At 39.2% G+C, this 24,311-nt stretch overlaps 1 protein-coding gene across 1 annotated transcript in view; it reads right to left on the bottom strand.

Moving 5' to 3' along the window:
• LOC117224177 (opioid-binding protein/cell adhesion molecule homolog) overlaps positions 1 to 5,816 on the bottom strand; it is a 305,224-nt gene extending 299,408 nt beyond the window's left edge. Inside the window, exon 1 of the mRNA XM_033476928.2 lies at positions 5,488 to 5,816. The gene's annotated coding sequence lies outside the window, so the exon portion shown is untranslated. The remainder of the gene's footprint in view (positions 1 to 5,487) is intronic.
• Between the last annotated feature and the right edge of the window lie 18,495 nt (positions 5,817 to 24,311).

Below are 24,311 nucleotides of genomic sequence, written 5' to 3'. Positions count from 1 at the left end.
GACGCATATTTCGATAAAAATGTCTAGAAACCAGAATAAATATATTTTCGTTGTTTTCGCAGCGTTACTATTGGACAGCGAATCTTTACGCGGAATTAATATGCAAAATGCATGGATTTATGAACGACATATGTAAAATGATACATGTAAAATGATATGCAAAAAGGTACGCGAGAAGGTATGCAAAATACGTGTAAAATAATGAATATTATTTATCGTAATTTGCATTATGATGTGTAACTATAATTCGTTCTAAAGCCGACGTTGTCTTTTCTCGCCGAAGATCGATGCGAAAGCTGGAAACGTCCTCTCGATATTACAGGACGTAATTGGTGCATACGTGAATATTTTCCAATATCGTGCATCGATTACGTCTGGGCCGCGAGTAACGGCTACCCTGGAATTATTTTTAGGACTTTCTTCGATTCACTTCGAATTCTATCCACACGAGCGTCAGATTCCCGTTGCAGCACTCGAGTAACATCGATTAGGGTTGATTTAGGTCCGAGTTAGGTCCGAGTTAAATTTAGCGTACTTTAGATTTTTGGCACATCATTTTTACTTCGAATTGTATTCACACGAACGCCAGATTCCCGTTGCAGCACTCGAGTAACGTCGATTAGGGTTGGTTTAGGTCCGAGTTATATTTAGCGTACTTTAGATTTTTGGAACATCATTTTTACTTCGAATTGTATTCACACGAGCGCCAAATACACGTTGCAGCATTCGAGTAACGTCGATTAGGGTTGATTTAGTTCTGAGTTAGGTTCGAGTTAGATTTAGCGTACTTTAGATTTTTGGAACATCATTTTTACTTCGAATTGTATTCGCACGAGCGCCAAATACACGTTGCAGCATTCGAGTAACGTCGATTAGGGTTGATTTAGTTCTGAGTTAGGTTCGAGTTAGATTTAGCGTACTTTAGATTTTTAGGACATCATTTTTTAGATCATCGTCCTACACGAATTATCGTCGGCTGATTTTAATTTTCGAGCGACTGCAATTATGTCATCGATAAAACATGCTTCACGATTGCGAATTTTGTGCATTTAACAATGAAATGGCGAAATCTTGCAATCGAGAGAAGATTCAACGAAATTGAGACACGAGTTGAGACATTAATTTCATACTTGTCGAAACGATTCAAGAGGGAGATCTTCGTCTTCGATTTACGATTTTTTCGAAGCGAGCATAAGCTCGTGAAGGTTACGTCGAGTCATATTTATCGTTACAAAGTTTGTCGCCGTTATGAAAAAAGAAAAAAGGAAAAAAGTATTGACGTAGCACATTTCTCCCTCGACCCGCTTGAACCTTCGATGGCAAAGTGGTGACTAATCAGAAAATTAATTTCGATGAATAACCGATAACGTCGTTGGCTAGAGCAGTGACTAGTTAGAAAAAAAATTCCTTTCTACGAAGGTACCCACGCGAACACGTCTATCAACAAATATTGAGTTATTTTAATATATCGTAGTTAAGGCTTTTTTTAACCCTCGCGAATTTTTGTTTAGAACGAAACGGAGAGGTTTATTAAACATTCGGAGATTTCACTGTTGTTTTCGATTGTTCGAGAAACTATGCTTTGTAACTAGATTGCGTCATTTAATATTTTTGCTGCACTAAAATTGAATTAAAAAATGTGGAATAACAGACAGCAACATATAATAACAAATAATGACATAATAATAATAGATGATGCATAATAATAATAAATCAAAATAATAAATAATATGTAATTCAGAATAATGTACATAATAATTGATAATAATTCGTAACAATTTAGAAGAGAATTATTTAGTAATAATAAATAATAATACGTGATGATAAATGGTAACACGTAATAAAACTCAATGATGCTAAAACAGTATGAATATATCAATGTTTATAAATTCTTTCTAGTCTGTCCACCGTTCCGGCTTGCAACTGTATTTTCCATACGTATAATTCTTATCACAAATGCATAAAATTCGCAGTGTTTTTATAAATTCCGAAACGTCGCACTATTATATCATTGTTAAAGGGAGACGTTCCTGTAACAGCCCCGAGGATTTGCATTATTCCGAGAAACAATGCGTAACGCGGCTAAAAAAATTTCACGGTACGTACAGAGACACGTTCGTAAACTGCCTTGGAGAAGCCTTCTTTATTTTTCTCTCTCATCGTTCTATGCATTTGTTATTCTATTTATCGGAGAGCGCGCAATCATGTCAACCTGTACAGCGCGTAAGCCCTTACGTGCGTGACATATAGCACCTGTCAGAGTCATGCTAATGCGAAAAATGAGAAATTTTCTTCAAGTTAGATAGTTCGCGGTGGTTGCTGCGCCAACTTCCACGAAAAAAGCACGAAAAATCGAACGGGCTCCGACATTTAAAAGTAAAATTGACCCTTTTCTAAAAATTGTTGGGGAAACGTAAAGAAGTCCATTTTATGGACTTCAATTTTTGAGAAAACTTCAATTGCTTCGTCATCGAAGCCGACAGAAGCTTCGTCTTACCAACAATATCACGTGGTTCTTGGATCTTGTAAAAGATCGCCCTGCTAAAAAGTAACTATACTTCCCCTGATTCTACACTAAACCCACAAAAATGCGAAAAAATGCGAAAAAATGTCCTGCGAAGTACAAGCTTGATTCTGCAGAAGAACCTAAAGTAACCTAAATTCGCGATCTCTCTCATCGGCGAGAATGAAAAATCAAAAGAAGATAAAACCCAAAGAAAAGGAGTTTCGGAGACAATAAATTGTCTGAAACGCTCGGTGAAAGCAGATCGCCTATCATCTCCGAATCGGCGAAGAACGCGTCTCAAATCGACGCGGGGTGCGCCGGGGTTTACCGGGGATTATGTCACCGGAGCGGTTCGCATAATCGAGGTTCTATCACGAGAGGCTCTGTACTCGAGGAGGCCGGATTTTCAATATTACTTCGTCGGCCGGGCTCTCGTGATCTAAAGGCTTCCCGCACGAGGCAGAAAGAATCCGCGGGATTCATAGTGACACCGTAACTCCTATCGCTTTACCGTCACGCTTAATTAAATCCGGATGCCGAGGCCGCGTCTCCGGGCCCTCTCGCTTCACACTTAATCGAACAAACGATACGTGTCCCGCGAAATTATTAGAACCACGTGCCGCGGTGGGGGGACAGAGGGGGGCCGCCTCTCGTAACAGATACAAGACGGACAAGGGGAACGGGCGCGCGGATCGTCCGCCGTAAAAGAGGCAGGGCCGCCGCCGGTGCGCCGTGCATTACACGATCTCATCTAATCTGACAAGCTCAAAAAGGGAACGACGTTACAGGAGATTGGTCTGTCGCGGCCTGTAACCGCTTCATTTTCCGTCGGGCTCCTCGAACGTTTCCCCGGGAAATTCCTTCGTTCTTTTTAACGCCGTTAAAAATTCACGCACTCCGGAAAAATGTCGCTCGGCCGCCGCTTTTCTCCTCGCGATCGCCCGTTTAGCATCGTCAGGCGGACCGGTTACTGTGTACCCTTCACACCGACGTCTACGCTTTTTACAAGCGAATCGACGAAGCTGTGACGAACCGTGAGCGTCGATATCTCGCGGCTATCGTTTCACTTTTATCGCAACGCGACGTCTTCGTTCGCTGGTCTCGCCGCGTTTCCGCTTCCGTTCGCCGCAGATACGCTCTCCGAACGCGCCCAAACAGCTACCACCTTGTTCCCTCTCTCTTTCTCAGCGATGATTATTTTCATTCGATACCTGGTCGCGACGAACGAGCAAGCGGAAAGTCCGCGCGTCGACGCGCAAAAGGGCGGAAAACATTTCATGCCATTTCGAGGAATAAAACGGAATTTCCGAGACGCGTTCGCCACCCTCTCGACGACTCCGTTGCGTAACCGACTCGTTTGATCGCCGAGTCGATTGCCACGCGATTAATTTCCTCGCGGAAGCAACGATACGCGCGCGGCGCGGACCGCGTTCGAGCGAGTCGTCGCCTCGGCGACTTATTACGGCGAGCGCGCGTTGTCGAGCGCGTACGACGCCGCGTTATTGAATATGCTAACGAACCGCGGTCGTGTTGCGCGGAAGAACCGGGTTCTCGATATTTCGTCGGACAATCGTCGGCGAAACAACGCGAGCGAAAGGAGAGCGACGCCGCGGAAAAGCGTTCGCGAGCGAGGACACGAGCGCGCGAGTAATCGGAGAAAATTATGCGGACGCGTTACTCTATTCCTCTCGGTCTATTCGAGAGAGACGAATTTAATTCGATTCGATTCGATCCGCCGAATCGATTAAATCTCAAAGATCTCGGGCGCCCGCGAGCAGCGACGAAACTGTGGCATCGCGTAATCAACGGGTCACCGAAACGATTTTGCGCTCCGGGCACTCGCCGCGCGGACAAATGCGGCGGACACGATTACGTTCGAGATCATTACGCGTCGGTTTAGGCTACGGCCGCTGGATTTAAAGCTCGCCGTCCTGGAAGCTCGCCGAAACGTCCGAAAGGACGCTTTAAACGGATCGCGGACGGAATAAGAACGACATGGACGCGGCTGTTCCACCGAATTCCTCGAATTATGGTCGCGCGATCGTGTCCCGTTCGTCACAGATTATTTCATGATTAAAGAACGGTGATCTTCGCAATCGACTCCGTTTCGGAGATTCGCGATTTACCGAACGATTAAAAAACAACCGACGGTCAATCGCGAGCGTCTCGACGGCGACGCGTCGCGCGTCGCCGCGATAAATCAACGGAACGTCAGAACGGAACGTCAGAACGGGTCGTCAGAAGCTTCTCTCGTCGTCGAGCAATGATTTCCGAGCGTGAAATATCGGCTCGCGAAACGTCGAGCCCAAGATCTCCCGACGAGTTCCCGAAAGTACTCGCGATCGCGTCGGCGAAGTTTCGGCGAACGCTTTTCGCGCGGCGTTCGTCGAAATTTCGAGCGAGACGGGCCCGTCTCGATCCAAACGCGAGAGAACGATCTATCATTAAAAAGTACCGTCGATTTCCGCGCGAACCAGGCAGCCGTGCGGCAAACAGCGTGCAATGAAAACTAACTGTAAACTGTAAAACTCCGAACCGAACGTAGCGAGCCGAACGGCGGCGGATTTCCACGGAGCGGATCCGTGTGTGTGCACCGTCGATGCGTCGGGCTCCCGCACTTCGGCCGACAGTAGACTTTCCCAGATCCAGGGAAACGATCCAGGGATCGAGCACAGAGTTTCACAAAAAGGTTTCGTCACAAAATGAAAAGCTTCTCCGCTGACCGTCGGCGTGAAAACCGCGAGCACTTGTATATTCACTTCTCGGCCGGGAGTATTCCAGCGGATCGACACGGCGAACACGGCCGGAAGCTGCGGCCGATTCCCGTCGAGAGGTCTCACTGCACACAGTAAACGGGTCCGGGGACCGGGGCACGGACGGCGCTCGAATCCGCTTCGGCTTCGCGCGGACTCTCGCGGGAGCTTGCGATCGCGGCGCAACGCGAGAGGCGGTGTTGTGTCAAACTCGCAGGAGATACGCACCGCTCCTCGTCACGTGTGTGAGCCGCTTCGGCAGGCCGATGTGCGCGAGAAACGGCGGAATCCGCTCGGCGATCTCGCTTTGTCCGCGCGCTAAAAACCGCTCTAATCCGCCACGTGGTGGTGCTGCTGCTGGCGAACGCGAAGGCGAGCGCGAGGACGACGGGGTGCTGCTGCTTTCGCTCGGCGAAATTCACCTCGAGGCCGGTATCCGTCGCCGAAGTGGTCGCGGGTTAGCGAACCCCAGCGGGTGGGTGGCCGTGCCGTGATCAAGTTCACGAGCGGATATTTCTTCTGCCGCGATAACACGTCCGATGGTATCCTCGCGTGGCGGCTTCTCCGCGACTGAGAGAGCTCGCGGGGCCACCCCGTCCATGTTTCCCGGCTTCGCCGCCGCAGCGCCACCCTCACCGAGTCCACCCCCGTTCGGGCTCTCTCTAGGCTCTCTCCCACCCCCTGGCCGCGACCACCACCCTCCTCATCCTCCTACTCCTACTCCTACTCCTCTGTCTTCCACATCTCCCTCGATCCGTCACTACGTTGCGCCGCGGCAAAAACAACCCGCCCCAGCCTTTCCCCTCGACGGCCGTGTCGCTGGCCTCTTAGGAACTGCACTCTTGACCCATGTCCATTCGAACACCCCCGCGCGATACGCGCGGGACACGCGCGATTCTACGACGACGATGTTCCCGGCTGGCGGACCAGCCGCGATGATGGCCTACATACTTCGGCTTTTTTTTCTTTCCGAAAGCTGATCTCGCGAGATCGATAACACGCAGACGATTTTTCTCGCATTTCGCGTTTCTGCTCGCGCTTCGGAGATCGTTTCGTTGCGTTTTCTTGATTCATTTCGACCAGCTCGATCGATTAGGGCTGCTGCTGTCGGTTAAGGTTGAATCAAGCATGGCGGGTTCTGGGTCTGTGGAGACCCGAGTCTGGATTTTGTTAGGTTTTGTGGACGATTTGCTTTGGGTCCGTTGAAAATTGTTCGTTATTCTTTATATTATAATATATTATACAATATATTATATATTGTATATTTATTCGTGTATTATATATTCTATATGTATTATTATATTATATAGTATATATATTTATTATTTTAATACATATTATATCTTTATTATTATTATATTATATATTACATATTATTTTTTATAGCATGTGCAGCATAGAATTTTTCAAACAAATTCTTTTGCTAACAAGTAACATTTACGTGGCCACTTTCGTGATCGCCAAATTGTTTAAAGTTCCTTTGACGGAGCAATATAATCTTTCTATATTTTATACCGCGCGTCAGTTATCGCTGATCCGATCGGAAATTCTCCCTAATTTTCCAGCAGCTCGTAAACAAAAATCAACGATTTATAAAAACGGGACACAAATTCTTCGAGCCTCGCTGCTAATTTCTACAATCTACTCGAATAAATCGATCTTCGTTTACGATCCTCAGGAAAATTGACATAACCTTAACGCGTTGAACGCGTCAACGTCTGCCCCGATGCGTCATAATCTCGATACGCGGACAAAAACAACCCTCCGCAGCTATCTATTTAACAGTCGTCTTCATTTTGACCTTTCAGGACCTGTTCGGACCTATTGACCTTTCAGGACCTGTCAGGTCACTCTCGAGCGTGTATATGGCCATCGAAGAAGCCGCGTCGGAATAGGCGAAACGGCACACAGCCGCATTGAAGACGCGCGATTCTCCGTGGACGACGGTTGTTTGAGAAGTCTTACAAGACACGCTTCGAGGCGTCTCCCGACCACCGGTTTTCTATAGCGGTTGATTCTGATGTCCCATGGATGTAGCTGCGATACCGAACCACGTCGGGATACGAATTTTTCTACGGTGTCGCGTGGCTGTTATTCCGGCGACGGGATTGTTCTTGCATCGGTGCACCGGCAAAGTGCGATCCAGACGGCGCGGCGAGGGGGTGCGAAACGGTGTTGCGAGGTGAGACACGAGTCGGTGCTCGCGTTTCTAGAGACGTTTACTTTTCTAGAGGAATATTAAAGTCTCGTTGCGGCCGAGACAATTCGCCGGGCTCCTTGTTTCTTGATCTTTGATCTTTCTCTAATTATGTTTGAGTTTGATGTGGGATTAGTCAGCCGAGAGAGAGAGAGAGAACGCGGAACGCTTCTTTCGCGCGTTATTTTCGCTTAGTTTGATGTCCGCGAACGTTTCAGCCTTTTCCCACCGATTTCTTCTCGCTTCCATGGAGCGTCTTTCTTCATAATTTAACTGCGTTCGACGAGTATACTCGTCGCGGAGGAGCGCTGCAATATTTCTGATCCGATATTTTAACGGCGACACTTCGAACCGGCTGAAAGTCATTATTTCGTTGCACTTAAAATTAGAATCGCCATTTGAGTTTGATGTGGGATTAGTCGGCCGAACGCGGAACGCTTCTTTCGCGCGTTATTTTCGCTTAGTTTGATGTCCGCGAACGTTTCAGCCTTTTCCCACCGATTTCTTTTCGCTTCCATGGAGCGTCTTTCTCGATAATTTAGCTGCGATCGACGTGTATACTCGTCGCGGAGGAGCGATGCAATATTTCTGATCCGATATTTTAACAGCGACACTTCGAACCGGCCGAAAGTCATTATTTCGTTGCACTTAAAATTAGAATCGCCATTTGAGTTTGATGTGGGATTAGTCGGCCGAACGCGGAACGCTTCTTTCGCGCGTTATTTTCGCTTAGTTTGATGTCCGCGAACGTTTCAGCCTTTTCCCACCGATTTCTTCTCGCTTCCATGGAGCGTCTTTCTTCATAATTTAACTGCGTTCGACGAGTATACTCGTCGCGGAGGAGCGCTGCAATATTTCCGATCCGATATTTTAACGGCGACACTTCGAAAGTTATTATTTCGTTGCACTTAAAATTAGAATCGCGGGCAATGGCGAGCATGAAGAACGATCTCTAATAAATTGTGCCAGCTACCATTTTTCTTTGTATTGTCGCGTTGGTAACGAATAATCGATACAAACAGAGAATGATCGATGCCTTTGGATACCGAAATGGTTTATCACGTTTCGTTGTACATTTTAGAAAAAAGAATTTGTAAGCTGTATAAAGTATTGCAATACTAGTTGCAGCTTGAAAAAGGGGTGAAATTATATGCTGATTGCTACGATGGTTCGGAAGGCTAATTAAATTCGTTGGACGAATTTCCATCGATTCCTATAAACATATATATATATATATATATATATAGAAACGAGAGTTACATGGTAGTAATATTGAATAAACATTTGCATCCAGCTGCCTAGCGCAGCAATTGGTGCACGCCGCGCCATGGTTGCTCCATCGGCGCCCAGAAATATTAAATTCGCGCTCGCGAACGAAAATTATGTCGCTTCCGCCATGATTCCCCGTAGGAATGAAATTTTTTTGCGAACATTAGACGGCTTCTACTCTTTGCTTCTTCGTGATCCCCGTTCGCAACAGCGAACTTCGGCCATTGTAACCATTTTCATTAAGAACGCGTCGAATTCTACCGGGAGCTTACAATTTTTTTTCTTCGCTCCCCCCTCGAAATTCAGCGGCTAATGTGGAAGAACTCACGGTCGCGTGAAGTTTCTGGTATTTTCGTTACAATTGTTCGCTTCTTTCTCCCGTGTCCTTTCATTGTCTTGGCCGGCCATTTTGGGGAAACGCGTTAATCGCGTCCTCGATTCTAAATCGACCGACGACGGTTCGCACTGTTTCTTTTCGTTTCCATATTAATCGTGGAAATATTGGGTTGAGAATAAAGGACGATCTTTTTAAATGGTTTAAATAACGAACGAAACAACTTCTTGGCAGTTTTCTGGCAGCTTTGAGATCTCGTGCTCGCGTAAAACCCTCGGCTTTTTTCTTGACAAAATACGGAATCGAGGATTTTCTTAACACCGTTACAAGACGAAATTGCTTCTAAAAACGATAAATATATAATAAATATAGTCAATAAATATAATGAATAAATATAATAAATATAACAAATAAATAGTAATAAATAAAAATGAAAAATCTGATATCGAAGCAGGAAAGAGTGGAATGCGATCTCCATCGTAAAAGAGACACAGATTCTTCAAAGCGGGACTCTGAGAGGACTGTGTGCATTTTCTCTGACCATTTGATCCACGAAGCAATAAAAGAATGAGCCGGATGCTTGCGATGCCGAGCCTGTCTCAGGTGTACATGATGGCGTAGACGAAGGCGTTGTTCATGACTGTGACGTGTGTAAATAATTGCCCGCCATCTGTTCCTGCGCATGCAGCAAAGCCGATATATGTGTATAAAATTACATTCTTTGCATTTTCTGTACTAGAACCTTTAATACAAAGTTTATGTTAAACGCAAAGCGAACCAACAACCGAACGACGAAATTATCTGTTGAAATTTATATGTTAATTTTTATGCAACGTGCGGTTCACACACACGAGACATTAATGCGAGCCAGTTATTTATTATATATGATATTATATTATATTCTATTATTATTTTATTATCTATATTCTACTATTTTATTCTCTTATTTATATTTATTTTATTATTTTATTATGTATAGTATTATATTATATTTTATTATTATTTTATTATTTATATTCTACTATTTTATTCTCTTATTTATATTTATTTCATTATTTTATCATGTATAATATTGTATTATATTGTATTATATTTTATTATTATTTTATTATTTATATTCTACTATTTTATTCTCTTATTTATATTTATTTCATTATTTTATTATGTATAGTATTATATTATATTTTATCATTATTTTATCATTTATATTCTACTATTTTATTCTCTTATTTATATTTATTTTATTATTTTATTATGTATAGTATTGTATTATATTGTATTATATTTTATTATTATTTTATTATTTATATTCTACTATTTTATTCTTTTATTTATATTTATTCTATTATTTTATTATGTATAGTATTATATTATATTTTATTCTTCTATTTATATTTATTTTACTATTTTATTCTTTTATCATTTATTATGCTATATTATTATATTTCACGTTATATTTATTATATATTATATTAAACAAACTCATTCTGCACAAGACCGGCAAACTGTTAACAGAAGAATCGAACGTTTCCGTTATAGCGATCGCGCATAGAGCCTCGAATGAAACGAGCGGTTACAACGACCGGTGATTAGCGCGTCTTGAAAACCAGCGCGTTTGTAACTCGCTCACAGGTTTTTGTTCTTGTAACGCAGAATTTCGCGGAGTCATGTTTGCGGCACGTTTTCGTAGAACCCCCGGGCGCGAATTAAACTCGCAAAGCTAATTAGAATTATTCATAGCATAATGTACTTGCTATTTCATTACGATGCGAGAGTTTCGAAACCATTTTCGGGCTTCAAATGTTCTTAACACATCGACCGGGCTTATTGTTTTCATGCATCCCGGTCTCTCGGAGAACCATGATAGCGACCATAAACAAGCATCCCGGGTACTGTTTCAATTTGTTGGCTGCTGTTGCAACTTAGCCAGTTATGCGAGAATCATGGAAACTCGATGGCTAGACTCGGCCCGCTAGAGTTTTGTTATTAAAACTGTTCCCGGCTAATAATAAATGTAACGCAAATATTTAAACGGCGCAGATGATGCCCGCGCAAGGTAATTAGGATATTCGGGTAATATTCGATGCATACGTTGTATCGATGCAAACACATATCGGATGCACGAAATAAACCGACCATTTTGGATATTTTTTGTTTGTTTTGATAAATAGCGAGATTGTCGAGGTGAAACGTTCAATTTGCGAGTTTTTGGGATATGTTAACGACTGTAATACAATGACTATGATAATGTATAATATAATCATAATAATTATATATTTTACTATAATAATATAATAATATATGTAATGACTATAATACAATGACTAATATATATATAGAAAATTTCTTTCTCGATGCGCTGATTTAATTTGCGAGTTTTTGGGATATGTTAATAAATAAATATATATATAATGACTATAATAATGTATAATATAATATAATAATATTATTATAATAATATAATAATATTAATGACTTATATATAAATTTTTTTTCTCGATGCGCTGATTTAATTTGCGAGTTTTTGGCATATATTAATAAATATATATATATATATATATATATATATATATATATATATATATATAATGACTATAATAATGTATAATATAATCAATAATTATAATATTATAACAATATAATAATAATATTATAACTATAATTTATATATACAATATTATAACAATATACTAATATATATATACACATAAAATTCGTTCCACGATGCGCTTATAAATAACAGCGTCTCAAATGTGGGTCAAAGTACATATGTACGTACATATGTACGTCTTCTGCCGCGTCCGAATCGTCCAGCTGTCAATCACGGTGCACTTTAATTCAGAAAAATTGCGATTCGACAATTTAACCGAGGAGCGCGCGAGGATTAAAGGAACATCTCGCAAAATGCGAAACGGTGTTTAAAAAAAATCTATCGCACGCCGCGCGACGAGAAAGAACACGCCTTTCCATTTGCAAAAACTATATTCGCGAGGCGGCGGTTGGCAACGCGCAGGACCCTAGTATGTATGTATGTATGTATGTTGCATGTATTTTAGTTGCATGTATCCGAGGGGGATGAGCTTAAACATTAAACGGGTTGTTGTATTACATTCCCCGTTTTTCGACGATGAAACAGAAACGTGCGCGCGGCATCTCTCTTTCTCTCTCTCTCTCTCTCTCTCTCTCTCTCTCTCTCTCTCTCGCTCTCTCTCGCTCTCTCTCTCGCTCTTTATCTCTGCCTATTCATTTTTGTGGGAACGTCGGAACAGTGAACCTGACGATAATTAGATTGTTGTGTTATTCTCGGGGCGCACCTGAGAGAATCGGCTGAGAGAGAAGCGGAAGAAAGTGATTCTACCGCGGTTTCGTTTCAATTATCGCTGCTACACGCTCCTAGACTCTATAAAAAGTCTTTTATCGATTATATCAGAGGCAGAGATTTCTCGCAGCTACCATTCGACGCAACAACTCCGTCGATTTGCAATAATATATTGTATATCGCACGAATCAACGTGGAATTTTCTCGGATCGCCTACAAAAAGCTCGAACATACTTATTCGCAAGGCGATAAAGCAATGCTGCAAATAGAATGTACAATGATTTAAGTTGAAGCTGACGTGTCGCAAAATAAGGGAAAAATAGAGAATATGTGTCGACGTTTGCTGATCTTGAAAATTTCGTAATTCATTTAACTGTATCCGCGGGTTATTTCACGATTGTGTCGGCGTTATTTCACGGTTTTGTCACGGTTATGTCAGGAAATTAACGCCATTGACTCCGAAGACCGCGTGTACAATAATATGTTGTGTGCGCGTGCAGCTCGAAATTTTCGGAAGACTAAATGTGAAAATCTAGACGGATTACGGAGATGCGCGCAAGTAAAGTACGGAGACTCTAATGAGGCTCTGGGACACAAGTTCCGAAAGATGGATAAAATTACAGGACTCGGCTTCCATTTTCGAGACGGTCTTACCTGATCCTCGCGTAATTAATTACTTTGGTTTGGTGTTCGAAACAAGACCAGTTTATTTTTACTTGCTCCGGACGTGTCACGCTCGATGCATACAAGAATTTACGTGTTCAACCGTTGTGCTCCGTTATTAATTACAGTTTTAAATTAACTGACGGCTGACAGATTGTGAACTTGCGACGCGAACGTTGCGGCGACCGATGTTACCGCTGAACTTACCTGAAACGCGAACTCGTGGTCGCCGGATCTGCAACGAAATTGTGCCCCGAATTACGAACATTTTTGTCGCGGTGTTTCAAGTTACAGTAATATTAATGTTATTTAAATAAGTAAATTCGTAACGTAGAGTTCTAATAATATTCGAGCTGTATTCGTAGTAGAAAACTGCACCAATTATCGATTTTTTATGCATTTGCGCTATAAATTTAAGCGATTTACCTTTTTGCGATAGTAGATTGAATTACTTTCCAAAATTCACTAATGACTGAAAGCAATTAAATCTATTACCGAATAATACAGAAGATATTGGATATCTTTAGTTACAATTTTGTAGAGAATTGTAAAAATACAAACTAATCCATTCGAAGGTCTACAGACCTTAAAAACTATGATACGACAAGATCAAATACGAAAGTCATATTTACGATTCATAAATTATGGTATTTCCGAAAAGTGAGGGGTTCCTGAGGTTATTTCGAGTAACTTTTTCCTTTGCGGAAATGTTCTCCGCGGCTTCGTTCACGAGTTATTAACGAAAAATACTGACCAATGAGAGATCGCGGACGGCTGGCGCCCCGCCCTCGCGATCACTGCCGCCGCGGTGCGACTTCACAAGGGCGGAGCACCGGCCGCACTCGCTCTCCAATTGGCCAGCGTTTTTCGTTAATAACTCGTAAACGAAGCCTCGCAGAACATTTTCGCAAAGGACAAAGTTGCTTCGAATGATCTCAGGAATCCCTCATTTCCCGGCGGTACCATAATTTTGGAACCTATATACTCGATTCGCTATTAATTCGAACTGAAGCTATTAGCAAGTCTCCGTTGCCTTATTTCGTGTCGAACTTTCGAGATATCGAAGCCACTATTGAACGAGAGATTCGTTGAAATGAAGCAGCGCTTTTTAAAGACGACAATGAGTCGCGAACAGTGACCGAGGCAATTTTCCATTTCATTTACACGTCGGCGTTCGACGTTAAGCCAGTTATGGTCGCCGGGTGTACTGAATTTTCGGGTTTACAACGGTGTGCTGCGATTACTATCAACTAATCGTCACTTTGCCGTGCCGGTACGTGCTCCAGTGACTTTATGGTATACAACTCCGTCCACGTGTGCAAGTTTATAGGGAGTACTAGGGAATCTAACCTATTTCTGGATGAGATCGGACGCCGATAGTTCCGAATCCATCGGCCGCCTCTCTTTCCTGAAAGATGTTCCCGTGCCAGATGGATTTCGCGATAAACAGGGAGTGGCGTGCTTGCGGAATCAGCAGCCGTGTCGAAACAAATAGGAAATTAATTGAGAAAATCGTGAAAGACCAATTAGAAGTTATTAACCCTTCGTTGTTACATCGTTGCGAATCGATCTTATCGTGTGAGACGTGTAACGTGGAGATTTTTGCGTTCTTTTTAAATTTCGAGTTCGAACGAAAAAAATATAAACTCTCTTGATAATTTATTTACTGGAATGCTGTTAACAGGCATTTTAATAACCGAGTCGAAATAATAAAAGCGTACTCGATTATTTTCATTCGAATAATCGTTTGTATTTGCTGTAATTAAGTAAATTAAATAAATGGGTAAATAGCTGTAAATGCCACGATTATGTCAAATCAAATAATTGTAAAGTAAAAAATGAAGTTGGAGGAGTGTCCAGATGAAGGAATATAAAAGACGATGAAACTTCGTAATAATAACGGTTAGAAAAGATTATGAAACAAAAATAAAAATGACGAAGAGTTGCACGGCGTATCGTGTAACACTTTTATTTTGACTTAACTTTGCTTTTGCTCGAAGTTCTTCGACGTGGCGATCTGAAATTAGCGATTTGCAAGGCAATTGTAATGCAATTGTAATGCAATTGTTATACAATTGTAATGCAATTGTAATGTAATTGTAATACAATTATAATGCGATTGTAATATAATGTAGTATAATGTAATATAATGTAATATAATGTAATATAATGTAATGTAATGTAATATAATATAATATAATATAATATAATATAATATAATATAATGTAATGTAATAATAACTATAATAAATAATTCCTGTAAACTGGCGTACAGTTTGCATAAAGTTCCATAATCTAATCATAGCGCTACGTATCACGATTAGTTTGGATATTTTGGTTTGCTGCTGCACTAACGTCGTCCAGAAAAAAAACATAATATTCTCTGGTACGGACAAAATTTGAATATAGAATAGCGATGCCGCTTTTATTATGCGTGATATCGCTTCCAGTAGATAGAACGGACTGGTTGAGAACAACCTTAAAGAGACGAAGGAGCTCCTTCGCGGAATATTTTTTTCAATATCGAATCGGGAGCGGAATACATAATGCATTAGTTGAAAGTATTTCATGATCTAAGTTGTTACGTCCTGCCTGTGTTTTAAGTGGTTGACCGTTACCCAAATAAGAAAACTTTAATTCCGAAACTGATGCCGCACGTGCTGCCACGTACATTACTTCGAAAAGGTCCACAGAATTTTTCTCATTTTTCCCTCGTCTCATGCTAATGCGGGGCAAACAATTTGTTACAGACCGTTCTTCGCGTTGATTAATCGCCGATTAATTAGACAGACGAATCGCTGTACTAATGATTGTATTCGAAGAATTCGTATTTAGTTTATTCGACGCGTTGGAATGTTTGTAACAATATTACAATGTATTTAGCATGGTCATTTTTAAATTGTAATTGTAAGCGCGAAAAATTGTAATAGCGACTGTTTTGTAACGCATTAATGTGAGAATTAGCGTGTAGAAAATTTTGCTGGGGTCACGGGGGACCCCAGGGTACTATTAAAGGATTTGACATTGTTGAATAGAATCAAATTCACGCTTTGGAACGAACACCGTACGAACCGTTAAACTTTATTTTTATCTCCTCCATTAAGTTTGTTTATGTACAATCAGATATGAGTTGACTTCACGCGAGAATGCAGTATTTTAGACGTAACTTGGACGCATGCTGAATAAAGAAAAATGATATCGTAACTTGTGGGTTCGTATTTCGTTTCTCAAATGTTCGGAATAGCCTCGGGTATTCTAAGTATTCTCAAATATACTCGAGTATTCTCGAATATTCTAAATATTCTGAAATATTCTCAAATATACCAAATTTTGAGACTATTTTAAATATTCCCAAATGCTCTCAAATATTCCCAAATGCTCTCAAATACTCTCAAATGCTCTCAAATATTCTCAAATGCTCTCAAATACTCTCAATGCTCTCAAATACTCTCAAATGCTCTCAAATATTCTCAAATGTTTTCAAATATTCTCAAATGCTTTCAAATATTTTTAAATGTTCTCAAATATTCTCAAATACTTTCAAATGCTCTTAAATATTCTCAGATATTCTCAAATATTCTCAAATATTCTGAATACGTATTCTAAACATTCTAAACACATATTCCCCGAGTATTCTAAATATTTTCATTGAAAATCGCATTAAGATATCCTTTAATAAAAAAGAAAAACTAGCTCCAAAGTACATATTACAGGAACTTTAGGATATATCATAAATGACTCAAAAAGACCTTCCGCGCCGTTGCTAGACGGTCGGCCATTCGAGGGTTAATATCTTACCGAAAGGATGAAGTTTATAGTTCTAGGCTAAAATGTGTTCTCGCCCATATAGGATGATCTGCCGCTCAATCCGTTCTCGGAGATATTATACGTATACGAACGAATTTCAACAGTAATATCCCCTGTAATATTTATAAGTAAAATATCTATTCACAAAGAAAACGATGTGGAGATCCTAATAAATATTATTTTAAAATATTTAATATCTAATAATAATATTTAATAATATCCTGTTATTTAATAGAAGTTTTACCAAACACGCGTGCCACTGTAGAACAGTGGTTTTATTGTAAAAGTAAGTTAGTAAATTATTAATTATTTGTATTAGTATATTATTAGTATATTATTAGTATTAATATTAGTATATTATATTAGTATATTAATATATTAGTATATTATATTAATATATTATTAGTATTATATTAGTATATTTTATATATTATATTAGTATTAGTAAATTAGTAATAAGTAAAATATCTATTCACAAAGAAAACGCGATGTGGAGATCCTAATAAATATTATTTAAAAAAATTTAATATCTAATAATAATATTTAGTAATATCCTATTATTTAATAGAAGTTTAATAGAAGTAGAACAGTGGTTTTATTCCAAAATAAAACATTACATTCAGTCCAAGCAATTACGTACATTCAAACCTGCATGCGAATTGTCGAAGTTAGTCGGATTTTTCAATTATGCAGCGAAAACGCTGCAAGTTCGCGCTCTTCACGCGGGATCTCTTTTTCGTTTATCAGGCCCGCGTAATCTTCTCCTTTATTTCCATGGTTCCGGCGTGTCCATTCACGGTGCTTCTCTCCACTAACTGTTTTGGTTCATACCTTTCTTCTGACCTTCTTTTCCGCCATCGCCCTTCTATTTTCTTCGCGCAAGTAGAACTTTCCATTCTTCCATTTTCCGGCTCCTAGTTCGCGCTTCCCCTCTTCACCCTCGCTTATCCGCATTCCTGTTCTCCGCCCTCAATTTACGAACCCCATCCCTCTTCCTTCTGTACTGCTAATCAGGTCTTGTTATTTTTTTCCCCCTCCCCGACTCCTTTTACTCGCATTCATCCCGCTACTCGCGCATCAGTCTTCTTACTTTTACAATCACGTTTCCTCCAAGGTCCCTTTTCATGCCCTCTCCGCCATTTCTCCCGGCCGCTGTAACCGCTGTTTCTATGCCATTTGTATAACGTTTCGACCGTTTTTTCGTTTTTTTTTTGGAAAGAGATATGCGTACCGGGTGACCCATTTAAATCGATCCGGTGAAACATCTTCGAAAGTTTTATCTTCTTCTTGGTTAGTTATCTTCTTGGTTTTAAGGAACACGCGATGTTAATAAGATATTTTCGACTGGGTCGATTTAAACGAGTCACCCTGTAGAATTGAAAATGACCGGTTTCTCTCACATTTTCTGCTTTGTAGTTGCTGAAATTATAAAGTTGAGATACAAATTTATTCAAGCAACGTATTTAATTATTATTACTTAGTATTATGAAGTATTATTAATAATTATTATTTAATTATTGGTAAGTATTACTATTAAGTATTATTAATAATTATTATTTAATTATTAGTAAGTATTACTATCAAATATTATTAATAATTATTATTTAATTATTAGTAAGCATTACTATCGAATACTATTAATAAGTATTATTAATTATTTGATCGTTATTTAATCAATTAGAAAATCAATATCGAAAAATTACAGCATTTTGGAAACGTGCGAACGCAAAGTGGTAATTTGCGGTAATATGTTGGCGTCATTGTTTCTATAACTAATGCAACTTAAATAATTCCGTCGGAGCCTTAGGGTTGACCCAAGCGTCGCCGCGGTGTCTGTGTGTAGCTGCGGTTATGGAAGTCGATGTGATTGAAATTCTATAAAATTGGCAACAGTTTGTCGGAGTTATCAAGCTTGATGTTAGCGTCTATCAATATCTAACGTGCATACAAAATGTAGTTCCCTAAACTTCTGTGGAAGCGAGGTAATGCGTTTCATCAATATCTAAGAAGGGACCTCATTGCTCGAGTCTGGCGTCGAGAATATTTAGCCGTAAAGGGAGCTGATAAAATATACCGAGCGACGTTGTCGGCCGTCAACGGCTTCATTCGATTCAATCGATTTAGTAGCCGAAACGTAGAAATATCATTATTATTATTATTATTATTATTATTATTATTATTATTATTATTATTATTATTATTATTATTATTATTATTATTATTATTATTATTATTATTATTATTATTATTATTATTATTATTATTATTATTATTATTATTATTATTATTATTATTATTATTATTATTATTATTATTATTATTATCGAATGCACGCCGAGTTTCCAGCGGAACAGTACGAAAAGCTCTTTACTTTACATTACATAAAAATTCGTAAGTGGATCAATTTTACGAATGTTTCGAATATTCTGCTGCTCCCATGATCCGGCGCCGCTGCGAAGAGTAAAAATGTTGCAAATCCGGTGCACGCTGTTTCGATCGTTAATGTAAAAATATCGGGTACGTTTATGCTTCGTTTTTGACAATATTTTATGAATTTACAAATTGCAAGCGCGTCGTTAAATTATTAGGCAATCGACGTACAATTTTCGGCACGTTCGCTGGTTCACCGAGATTGTTATAAATTAGATATTAAGCTATAGTTTAAATAGTCAAGGAACGATTGCTTGATTGTGTGTTTGCACAGAATATATATATTTATTTCATTCTGGTATAAATGAAACTCTCTAATTAATCCGTGCGAAATTTACGAAGTTAAACAGCGTTCAAATTATGTTTCCGAAAGCGTTCCGCAGCGCTCCGAAGTGTTTTAAACGCGCATTTCTCGAAACCATGTTTTTACACGAAAGCGAACGTTCGTTCAGCTTCGAGCACCGTTTTCTTTCTATGGAAATCGATATTTTTCAGCTTTGAATTGCCGCCGTTCAATGGCGAATTAAGTTCGCTTGAAAAAAATTGGAACATAGTTTTTAGTCAGGTATCATGGTGAAATTTATATGGTGAAATTATATTTAATTTTATATGTTGAAATTGTATTTCATTGTATATGCTGAAATTATATTTCATTTCCGCATATTATAGTGTGAAAATTATTTCAATAGTAAATATTATATTATCTAAATTATATTAATAAAATTATATTAACAATGAATATTGTATTACATAAATTGCATTAATAAATATTATATTATATAATTTTATATATTATATTTATACTATAATTCGAGATACCTGTTTTAATTCAACTTCGAACTTTCTCCGCCGAAAATTGTGTTCTATTAAATTGAACAGCGACGCGTATGCAGCGATAGAAATTCGCGCAGCGACTTGCGCGCTTCTCCGAACTATATCTTAGCCGAATTCCGCGGAATTTATTTCTGTTTTCGTAGCCAGAAGCTCCGAGCTCTACGCGAGTTCCCGCGTTATCGTTCCTAGAGTTTTTCTTGTTCGGTCATTTCGCGTCCGCGATAAATATTCTATGTACATAAGTCTGTGCCGGCAGTTATCCCGCGTGCCCCGAGAACCGTATAACGCTTGATGAGCATTTCTTAATGCGAGCGGGATCTGGCTGGCCGTGGTGTACGGTCCTGGGGTGTCCTTAGTTTCTGAAGTGGGTATCGTCGCTAAAATTTCCGCTGCACGGCACAAAAATGCCTCTTACGATCCGGTCTGATGCACACCGGTGTGTCCGAGGCGCGCGGTTCTCCGAAGCAAGGCAGCCATAAAATAATTTGACAGGACGCCAGAACGAAACCTCACGTTCGATTTTTAAGGCCGGACGGAGTGCTATTGTACGAGTTCAATGAAACGTCCGAAAATTACTCTAACGATGCTCGGTTTTCAAACCCGACGTTTCGGATAGTAATTATTTTTTCCCGGCGATTTTGATAGACGTTGCCTGTTCCGGACCGGTAATAGCGAACGAAATAGTCATTAGCACGATCCCGTGGCATTTCTAACGAACGCGGGATAAACGGGAGACGCGATTGCGAAGGGGTTGACATTATTTAATAATGGTTTTACATTGTTCTCGACGTATGGAAATTATTGAACGGACATTTTTGTAGATTCTTGTAGATTTTTGTTTCATTTATGTAGAAATAGAGTTTCTATGAACCTGAAATCTCTAAATTAGTTTAAATAGATATATTAGACTTATCTAATATTATTATTATTATCTAATATTATTATCTAATATTATATTATTATCTAATATTTCGACAAATGGCACAGTTAGGTATTTTCTAATTTCTAAATTGCATTAATCAGGCAGCCTGAAGAAGTTATATATATATTATATTATATAAATAATACATAATAATATATATTGTACATATATAATAATATATTATATTAGTTTTATATATTATATGAAAAGAGAATATATATATAATATATATTACATTAATTTTACATGTTATATAAAAAGAATATATAACCGAAACAGTTGTATATCGTTGTAAAAATATTTACATCATTGTAAATACTCATACTCTTTTTATTAAATAATTTAACGGAACGACCACTGTACACGGGAGAGGGACAAATTCCATTTCGCAGCAGAGATTTGTATGGCTTTATTTAACGCTGTGTACACGTGCTGCTGTATTGCCGCGAAGCATACCTAATAAAATAAAATATATATCGACCGGTACTAGGCAGGTCGTCTCGCGGAATGCGTAATTCCATTGTGATAGATCGGGTCTTTGAAAGTGTTGGATGATGAATTGCGAACAATTGGTGAATATCGATTGACTATCCCAGTGGGCTCCCGGTTCTATGTCCTTGCCCGGTTGATGGAGGAAGTGGGAACGTCTCATCTACGACAACGCGACGCGGAAAATTAATTGAAAGCAGTGGTAAAAGTTCGATTTGACTGCGTGCAGTGTCCACAAATTGATTCTCGACCGGGAAGGTTTTATGGCCGCGCTCTGCACCGCGAATCAGTGTTGGAATTTGGTACGGGATACGGCTCCGCCATGTTTACAATATTAATCGCGGAGGAATATGGCGGGCCGCGAAAATATTCGGACAGCTCTCAGAACGGAAGAACAAAGACGTTGATCAACTTACGTTTACAGTATTTCATTGGGACGAGAGAATAAAAATTTCGAACGTAATGCAGATCCAATCCAGATTTAATCCAGATTTAATCCAGATTTAATCCAGATTTAATCCAGATTTAATCCAGATTTAATCCTGATTTAATCCAGATTTAATGCAGATTTAATGCAGATCTAATCCAGATTTAATGCAGATCTAATCCAGATTTAATCCAGATTTAATCCAGATTTAATCCTGATTTAATCCAGATTTAATGCAGATCTAATCCAGATTTAATCCAGATTTAATCCAGATTTAATGCAGATCTAATCCAGATTTAATGTAGATTTAATGCAGATCTAATCCAGATTTAATCCAGATCTAATCCAGATTTAATCCAGATTTAATCCAGATTTAATCCAGATCTAATCCAGATTTAATCCAGATTTAATTCAGATCTAATCCAGGTCTATTTCCATCTTAATTCAGACCTAACGTCGTCCTAATTCAGATCTAGTTCAGAATTAACTAAATAAAGTAACAATGGTATAATAGCTTTTTATTTTTTATCGAATCCAGGCCTCGCCTAGCCGAATGAAATAGCAACAATAGAATTGTTTTTTCGTTAATTGTTCTTATGAAACTTGCCTCGACAATTTCCTAAATACGTCCTAAACGGGAGCGACGAAATCTCAGGAACGAATTGAAAGAACGATGGACACTTATTCAATTAACTACTCGCCACGAGTTCCTACATATTAGTCATCCAGTTTTTTAGTTTCACGCGAATTCTTAAAACAGTTCTCGTGTAAGGTAATTCGGGTCAATTAGCGAGGGTTAATTCTGTAGTTCTCAGCCGAGTCTCCCTCGTCAATTTATATTACAATCTAAAATTACTACCCCGCCGTTTTCTTTTCTTGGCACCGGCGCTATTTTCAAATTGATGAAAATCAATCAGCCCGTGTCCCTTGGGTCGCAAGCTCGATGAATAATTGAACTCTCGCGTAGCATAACCGTTTTAGAAGACGCGCGCGGCTGGCCATGCTTAGCAGCAGTTGCAGATTTATTCTTCAATTTGTTTAAAATGTGCTATTCAAAGATCGTCCTTCTTCGGTCACTCCGTTGCTAATTATAGTTATCAAATGGTCACATCGGTTGGCATAAACCGAATGCTTATGCATACATTTTAAGAATTTAAGAACTATTTTAAGAACTTAATCGACATCAGAAATTTACAGCTTGGAACCCCTTTTCCTGCCGGAAAATTATTGTTAAGTTTTCTCTACGCTTTTCTTCTTAATGTGCGTGAAATCGAGATATTTTCAAATCGATTGCAAACAATCGATATATCGGAGAACAAAAGGGAGACAAATTTCTACTGATAAAAACGATTTTATATATAATTGTACTTTCGTTCGATCGACATTTCTCTCTCTCTCTCTCTCTCTCTCTCTCTCTCTCGAAATGCTTCTACTTTAATCGCTAATGAAGTCTGCTGAAAATACGAGAAAGCGACCTCATTTTCGGTGTCGATGCTACTTTCCGTACAGAAATTATATAAAATGTTCTAACAATTTGTTTGGTGCTCCACTTCGAAGGAGAGCTGCGTTTATTTACATTTCGTAATTTGTAATAAATTATTAAAATATTTATTATAAAAAAATATATATAGAAATATATTATAGAAAAATATATAGAGAGAAATATATTATAGAAAAATATATATAGAGAGAGAAATATATTATAGAAAAAAAATATGTATAGAGAGAAATATATTATAGAAAAATATATGTATGTAAATAAATTATAGGAAAATATATATACAGAAATATATTATAGAAAAATATATATATATTATACAAAAAATATACATATACATAGAAACATATTACAGAAAAATATATCTATTTTTTCTATAATACAAAGACTATTATTACAGAAATATTAGCATGGACATTAGCACAAAATATACATACACAAATGTATTGTACTGCTCGAATTCAGTCACTGTCTTCGTTGACCAAGGATTTCGAATCGCCGGGCAGCCCGGCGACTGGAACGATCGACAAATTCTGATAATTGAAATCTGCATCGAGACACGAGTAAATAAATTCCGTCGTGAAAACAAACGGTTCGCATAGCTGCTGTCTGTATCCGCAAGCCGCAACTATCGGGGCATGTATTAGGCAGCGCGTTTACTGGCCAGGCGAAAGCCAATTTCCTTTCGGCCGGTTCGGTAACGAGAAAATGCCATTCGAAGGCTAATTGCGGCGATTCCGTGCCGGGATTATCCGAAACGTGCTCCTTGACCGTCGTTAACTAAGACTAGTGTAATTAATTGGGTCAAAGACACTCGGAGACACTCCGCAGAAATTTTCTCCTTGTACCGGCAACGGGACGAT

This window comes from Megalopta genalis, chromosome 13 (assembly GCF_051020955.1).
Source record: "Megalopta genalis isolate 19385.01 chromosome 13, iyMegGena1_principal, whole genome shotgun sequence".
NCBI classification, from domain to species: domain Eukaryota; kingdom Metazoa; phylum Arthropoda; class Insecta; order Hymenoptera; family Halictidae; genus Megalopta; species Megalopta genalis.
This window is presented reverse-complemented; position numbering and strand designations above follow the sequence as displayed.